Raw genomic sequence first — 7097 nt, forward strand, 5'->3', positions numbered from 1 at the left:
AAGGGCCTAGAATAGAGATTCCTAGAAAGAAGTAGCATGAGGAACATTTGGAGGGATTGGTGAGCTGGCAGCCGTATCAACCCAAGGCCCACTCTTCCTGCCATGGTTGGTGGGACTCTGTGTCCAGAGAATGGCTGGCGCAGCCTTGAATTCTTAGATCGCACACTGGTCACATTGCATGGCTTTGCTGAAGGTGGAAAGTTGCTTTCAATATTAAAACTAGACAGAGTAATCATTGACAGACAGCAGTGAGGTGATATCTGCTGGAGTTTAGATACCTTGGGAATAGCCGGCTGCGTTTGGAATTTATTTGATGTGCATATGCAGTCTGTCATTTTTCCAGCCAATCCCATATTGCTGTCTTGCCTCTCCATTATCTCCCCAACCTGAGAGATTAGAGAGAAACATTTTGTTTGTCAGCTCAGAAGTAAGCACTGTCCATTACCTGATAAGACTGAAGCAGGGTTTAACAAGCCAATTTGAACCAAATAGAAAATGTCCTATCATGATATCAGCCAGTCTCTTTGTTTGCACATACTGTTCCTGTGTTCTTGATAAGCTGGTAAAGCCCAGTGAAACTTAGTATATATGGATTAGTCAGAAATGAATGCTCACTTTGGAAGCCTGCTGGAAGAAGTCAATGCATTTCTCTACAGGAAGTGCTTAGATTTATAACTTACAGGATTGAGGACAGTGAAAATGAGAAAGGCATTTCATGTCAATTAGACAATATCTCCAGAATCTTCTGATTCTATCTCAAGTGAGAAGCCAAGTCCGAAAAGGCTGGAGACCAATTTCTAATTATAATCTTTGTATTTGTATAAGCTTTGACATTTCAGGAGGGATAAAAGTATGTGCCTATGAATATCCACATGTTAACTCCTCTGAATGAACAAAGACAAGGCTTCTCCCATCACCTGGGAAATTCAGTAGATGAGGTAGAATTTAGTAGACCCTGTGTTTAGACCCTTAGGGGATGTTGGTTTAAGAACTCTACTACTGACTAGGCACAGTGGCTCATGCCTGTAATCCCAGCACTTCAGGAGGCCGAGGCAGGAGGATCACGATGTCAGGAGTTCGAGACCAGCCTGACCGACACGGTAAAACCAACCCCTTCACTACTAAAAATGCAAAACTTAGCTGGGTGTGGTGGCGTGCACCTGTAATCCCAGCTACTCAGGAGACTGAGGCAGGAGAATCCAGCTACTCAGGAGGCTGAGGTAGGAGAATCGCTTGAACCCAGGAGGCGGAGGTTGCAGTGAGCTGAGATTGTGCCACTGCACTCCAGCCTGGGTGACAGAGCAAGACTCTATCTAAATAAAAAAGGTAGGGGGAGAGAAGTACTCTACTATTTATAATGTGCAAGATCTGCACTTGCCATCTGTCCATGAAGAAAGGGACAGAGAACTAATGGTCACTGAGATGTGCATGTGTGATCAGCACTGTGGTGAGTGCTTTGCACACATTTTCACAACTAACTACCCAAGAATGTTGTGAGGTGTTTTATACCATCCACAACCTATAGATGAAGAACTGAGACTCCTAGATGCATTTAACTGCCCACAGTACTAAGAAGCATTGTGCATATGTTGCTAAAGACATACGAGGCATTATTTTCTCTCTTTACCTACAAAATCTCCACAGAGCTCTCTTGGTGACAGGTCTGAGATTTATCTCGTAGGTAAACACTGACTTAATGTGTCTCAACTTTTAAGGAAGAAATAAAGGTAAACGGCAGGGATTAGCCATTGTCACCATGCTATTTGCCCTCGTGTTGAAATTGTGTGTAGCGACAGGCTCTGAGTGTTTCTATTTCTCATACGTATTTTTGTCTTCAACGTGGGTGCACAAATATGGCAGAAGTTCAGCTGTAGAGTGACATGATCAGCCAAACGGTCCACTGCGGATAGAAGAGAAAGACTGTAAGATAGGTCAGCAACACAGAACTATTAGTCATCCCTTCAAAGTGCAGCATTGGTCTTGGCTTCTGATCCAGGTTGAACCTAGATTTAAAGAAAAATTAAACCATATTGGTTTGTTAATTAGGAATCTCAAATACAGCCATTATTGTCTACCGAGGTCCTCAGCAACAGAAACATTGAAGAAAGAGGGTGGAGAGTGAAGAGAAAGAAAGAGAGAGAGAAAGAAGAAGAAGGAGAAGGAGGAGAGAAAGGAAAGGAAGAAAGCAAGGAAGAAAAGGGGAAGGAAGGAAGGAAGGGAGGGAGGGAGGAAGGAAGGAAGGAAGGAAAGAAGGAAGGAAGGAAGGAAGGAAAGAAGAAAGAAAGAAAGAAGGAAAGAAAGAAAAGAAAGAGAAAGAAGGAAGGAAGGGATGGATAAAGGAAGGAAGGAAGGAAGGAAGAAAGAAAGAAAGAAAGAAAAAGAAAGAAAGAAAGAAAGAAAGAAAGAAAGAAAGAAAAGAAAGAGAAAGAAGAAAGGAAGGGATGGATAAAAGAAGGAAGGAAGGAAAAGAAAGAGAAAGAAAGAAAGGCAAGGAAAAGAAAGAAAGAAAGAAGGAAGGAAAAAATAAAGGGAGGGAAGGAGAGAGAGACAAAAAGTGGGGCAAGTCACTCTTCATCTCTGTGTATATATAGATATATCTTTGCCCTCGTAGACCTTACTGCCTGAGGAGATTTTCAATAAGATGTGAAGATTCCAATGGTAGATAAATGAGGGAAACATGAAAGGTCCCTTGATACGTGGGAGAAAATTCAATAAATTTAAAAACAGAAAATTCTTTCTTGGCCAATAATCTAATAAATAATAGATTTAAAACCATCTTGTGATACTAAGCATAGATAGAAAAATATGCATGTCCACATGTATGTGCACGTGAACACACAGAGACCCCCACTCCGATATTGGTGAGACTGGGCTGAATTTAGCACACACCAGCTCCTGAGAGCACTTTCCAGTCCAATAGCGTAACAAGAAGCCAGGGCCTTCCTTGATTGTTGTTGTTCTTTTCCTGTGACCAGGTGATCCCATCATTTGGAATTTTACCTAATGAAAAATTAAACAGAAGCAAAAATCTATTCAAGCATATTTCTTATATCCAAAATAATAAAAATTCCCATCAATAATTGGTTAGTTACTGTATGTAAAAAAATGCCAGATTTTTCAACAACTACGAAAATGTTGGTGCATTTAAAGAATACATAGAACTGCTGGGTGTGGTGGCTCACGCCTGTAATTCTAGTCCTTTGGGACTAGAATGGCAAAACCCCATCTCTACTAAAAATACAAACAAACAAACAAACAAACAAAACCGCGTGTGGTGGCAGGCGCCTGTAGTCCCAGCTACTCAGGAAGCTGAGGCACAAAAATCTCTTAAACTCGACAGGTGTAGGTTGCAGTGAGCCGAGATTGTGCCACTGCACTCCAGCGTGGTCAACAGAACAAGACTGTTTCAGAAAAAAAAAAAAAAGAAAGAAAGAAAGAAAAAAAAAAGAAAGACTTTTAAAATGCCCAATCATATATATTTTATTAATACCTAATGCACTTACAAAATTGCCTAGCTACTGCAAAATATATAAGCTTTTAAATATACGTGCTGTAGAAAAGAGTTCTTATGATATAGAACATACCTTGAGGTTAATTTTGAAATTTGAAAGAGCGTGATTTGCATATTAGAGCCTGAAGAAAACAACAGTGAGAATTCTCTACCTCACACTCTTTCCTTCCTCCTACTCCTACTCATACATCCTTCTTTCACCACCACATCTCCCCTCCCAATAAAATCTAAGCCATGTGACTTTTTTCAACATCTGCTTCCTTTCTTTTCTTTCATAGAAAGCACGCATGAATAATCAGACTGCACTGCTGTTGTTAATTGTAAAAATCATTAGTAAACTTCCAGGTGCTGTTTACTATATAAGCATTGTAATTTTCTATCCTAAAATCAGCAACTCCCCCACATCATTGTCTGCCCCGGGGCATGAGCACTGTGCAGCTTTGAGGTTGTCAAAGGCAGTTGCAGCCCCATTTACTGGGACTGAAAGAGATCGATCCACACCTGCAGCGTTTGAGGCAATAATTCCTGATATTAACCAGACCTCATGAGGAGAGGGCCCTTTTGCCAGCCTCCTCATGATTCAACACTCTCCAATCCATGTGAAATCATTGAATATGCTGTGATTGGCTCACACCCACCACGTCCATTCTTCCCCTTTCTGCCGCCACTCCACCTATTGTCCAAAGATTCTGGAAAGAAACCTGTAGAGAAGAGAAAGCCAGTTTAGATGCCATTTGTCTCTAACTTGTAAGCCCGGCATGCCTGAATTTTTGCAATTGCAAATAAAGTGCAAAGGAAGAACAAACTCAAGAACCCTCAAGAGCCCATACTGCAAGAGGCAGGAAGAATCCTGGAGATTTAACTGAGAGAAGAGATCCTAGCACAGAGAGGAAGTAACTTGCCCAATGCCATACAAACACTGCCTAACGCTTTGGTTACACAAAACAGATTACAACTTCCATCTGTTTCCTTGAAGGCACCTGTGGTTTTCCTCAAGAAATTCAAGATAAAAGAAAACAAAGCTTGAGTTTACATTTTCCCAGGTACTACAATGGCATCCCTGGGTACACCTGCTGTTCTTTCTCTGGGGCTCCCAATTCCTGCTCTGCTCCTCCAGGCAGGATTCTACACAGCCTTCCAGTAACACTGCAGGAGTGGCCCTCAGGTGGTCTGGCTACACCTTTGCCTATAACCTGCTGCACTGTGTGTCCTTACAGCCATAGCCATTATTTTCCTGCACTGTGTCATCTGTTTGCTTGCTCCTATTTCAGTGGTATTCGAAGTGCCTCTGACGAAAGTGCTTTTCCTTCTTTTTCTTTTTATATTTTTGGCCTAGTTCAATACCTCAATGAATGAATAAAATTTATTAAGAGAGCATTATAATATCTAATGTTTTAATCAATGTTTGAGGCAGAAAGTTCTTAGAGACCATCTGACCCAACTTCAAAACTAATTTCGGCATCACAGGTGCAAGAATGTTCAGTGACTCTGTGAACTATGTTTGCACGTTGGCATCATCTCCACCTCCCGGAGTGTTCCCTACCACTTTGTCTCAGAGACAAAGCCTAGGACTGCATTTCTTAGAATCCCTTCCCCATAGGCTTCCATGAAAAGGAAGGAGGCCGTGTTCTCCAGCAGCTGTGGCGGGAAGAAGCACAGGTGACTCACAGACCAGTGTGGGGAGGAAGCAGGTGGGATGGTCTCAGCAGCTCCCAGGCAAGCTCCTCCACAGCTCCTGCTGTAGTGTTGCAAGCCGAAAACTTTAGCAACAACTTCACTGTTCTTTGTTCCCCCAGCTTTTCCAAAATTTTACTAGGTTTTATTTCCTTGAATTAAAATTTTCCTATGACAAAAGAGTCATCTTTTTAATGCAAGGTGCTGGGTCAATTAGATACACATAGAGTTGAGGTGGAGGATAAATCCTGACGCCTCCCTCATAAAAGCAAAATCCAGACAGAGTATAGACCTACATGTGAAAAGTAAAACAATGACGTTTAAAAGAAAACATACAAAAGCATCTTCATAACCTTAGGGTAGGCAGACCTTATACAAGACACAAAAATTTGCTAGCCATAACACACAAAATGATAAATAGAACTCCAATAAAGTTAGTGTCTTCTGCATATCAAAAGACACCATTAGGAGACGTCAAGCCACAGAAGAAGAAAGGATATTTGCGTGATATATATCTAAGACTAATAAGAATATATAAAAATTTACACAAATCAATAAGAAAGAAAGACATCTCAAAGTAGGTACCTCAGAAAAGAATATCTAAGTAGCCAAAAGCATGTTAAAAATTTCTCAGATTAAGTCATTATTAGATAAATGCAAATTAAAACCACCGTATACACAAAAGAAAGTCTATAATTTAAATGACAGACACAACAAAGTATTGCGTTTGGAGCAACTAGAACTCACCTACTTTTCAGAGTAAGTTGGTACAACTATGCTTGCATGTCGTTGGGAAACTGAAATTATCTACTCAAGCTGAACATCCGTCCATCCTACATCCTAGCAATTCTACCTCTACATATATTAATATAAATGCACACACATGTTTACAAAAGACATACAGCTATTTATAGCAGCAGTATTTGAGTCGTTCATATTACAAACCCATCGATCAATCCATAGAAGAGATAGGCTGTGATGTATTCATACATGTGACACAATAAAGCAACGAGAATGAAATAACTACGCATTTTCCCAACAAATCATAATTTTGATGACTCACAATCAAAATAGCCTGAATACAAAACAATACATACTGGATAATTCCATTTACACAAAGTTTAACAATCAGAAAAATATCCATGGCTTTAGAACTCAAAATAGTGGTTACTTTTGGGGAGGTAATGATTAGAAGGAGGGGAACTTCTTGTTAATGTCAAACTCCTAAATCTGGATTCTTGTTACATGGCATGTTCAGTTGGTAAAATTTTATTGAAATTCACTGTTAATATCTGTGCATTTTTAAATAAATTTTATACTTTAATTAAAATGTTACATTAAAAGAATTCAGCCTGGAGATACCTGGAGTGTTGTCCATATTCCTGACTGACAGAGTAAATTATTTAAAATTTATAGTTAATAGGTTTCAGGGCCATGGTTATGAAGATGATGGTGATAATTATGACAACAATGACAAATATCTTCAACTACAGTGAAAATAGCACTACTGTTTATTAGGTGATAGACAATATGTTGGGGACTTTTTGATAACCTGACACTGTCCTGGGGAGCAGGAATTGAAATTCCTGTTGCACAGATTGGGAAATTAAAGGTAGCTAATTTGTTCAGTCACCCAGCTCCTGTCAGGTCAGACTTGACTCTTGGACAGAATCTATTGATTCTACGCAGATTTCCCACTTCATGAAAGAATGGCATGATTTTTCATCTGTAACTCAGAAACCATTTTGAGTTTGTAAATACTGAGTTACTCAAACTGATGCCCCTATGACGTGAAAGTGCTGGGAGTTCTATCTGTCTGAATGAGGCAGAGAACAATGCTGATGGGATTTCTGCCCCCACTGTGTAGGGTCCCTCATGCATTTGTGGTGCTTTGTAACAACCCTCATCAAAG

This window comes from Papio anubis, chromosome 14 (assembly GCF_008728515.1).
Source record: "Papio anubis isolate 15944 chromosome 14, Panubis1.0, whole genome shotgun sequence".
NCBI classification, from domain to species: Eukaryota; Metazoa; Chordata; class Mammalia; order Primates; family Cercopithecidae; genus Papio; species Papio anubis.